The following is a 1,081-nucleotide window of genomic DNA, read 5'->3' as shown; positions in this document are numbered from 1 at the left end:
ACTAAATTACTAAACAAAACCTGTTCACCACACATGGATATTGATAATAAAAAACACTACATCAGCAACGAGCACCAAATGGTTCAGAGAAATGGAAAATTTCCATTGCAACTCCATAATAGTCAGCATAGATAATAGTCACTGCAGGATTCATCTTGAGCACATGGATATTGATAATAAAAAATACTACATCAGCAACGAGCACCAAATGGTTCAGAGAAATGGAAAATTTCCATTGCAGGTCCATAATAGTCAACATAGATAATAGTCACTGCAGGATTCATCTTGAGCAGTTTGTCTGCATTGAGCTTCAAACCTTCATCCGAGAGAGTTGAGCTGAGAACCATCTCAGTCTCAGGAGAGAGGACCGGAGCCTCGAGGCCCAAGAGAAGAGAGCTTAACGATGAGGCGCGCGGAGCCAGTCGGCGAGCAGGCGGACACGGAGCGGCGGATGAGCGGGTACAAGGGCGTGCGGCGGCGGCGGTGGGGCAAGTGGGTGTCGGAGATCCGGGTGCTCGGCTCGCGGGAGCGCCTGTGACTCGGCTCCTACGCCACGCCCGAGGCCGTCGCCGTCGCGCATGACACAGTCGTCTACTTCCTCCGCGGCGGCGGCGCGAGAGACGTCGCGGCGCTCAACTTCCCCGAGCGCGCGGCGGCCGCGTACGGCGCCGGGGGCCGCCTGTCGCCCTGGTCCGTGCAGCACGTGGCGTCCGACGCCGGCATGGCCGCTGACGCGCAGCTCGTTGCGGCGCGGGAGGTTGAATACGTCGTCGCCAGCCGAAGACGTCGTATCCATTGGTCATGCCACGACGCGTGGGGCTGCACGGTACCAGGCCCGCTGGCACTGTGACACAGCAGCACACGGTCACGCGTGCACTGAGCCGCGGCCTCACAGCGACGGACTGGCACACGCGTCACGACGCGATCGGAAGAAAACTCGCCAAACGCGGGCATGCGAGCAAACAGCTTCAGGTTTTAATACTTAGATATGAATATGAAACATTGAAGGATAGATCTCTTCTCCGTCACCACTTGTACATGGCCAGGTAATTACTTCGTGTTTTTCATGAGGGAGAGGAGG

At 56.2% G+C, this 1,081-nt stretch overlaps 1 pseudogene; it reads left to right on the top strand.

Annotated features, from left to right (window-relative positions):
* The first annotated feature begins 403 nt into the window (after positions 1 to 403).
* On the top strand, positions 404 to 850 carry LOC109939743 (ethylene-responsive transcription factor ERF020-like; annotated as a pseudogene).
* The last annotated feature ends 231 nt before the right edge of the window (positions 851 to 1,081 follow it).

This window comes from Zea mays, chromosome 5 (assembly GCF_902167145.1).
Source record: "Zea mays cultivar B73 chromosome 5, Zm-B73-REFERENCE-NAM-5.0, whole genome shotgun sequence".
NCBI classification, from domain to species: domain Eukaryota; kingdom Viridiplantae; phylum Streptophyta; class Magnoliopsida; order Poales; family Poaceae; genus Zea; species Zea mays.
This window is presented reverse-complemented; position numbering and strand designations above follow the sequence as displayed.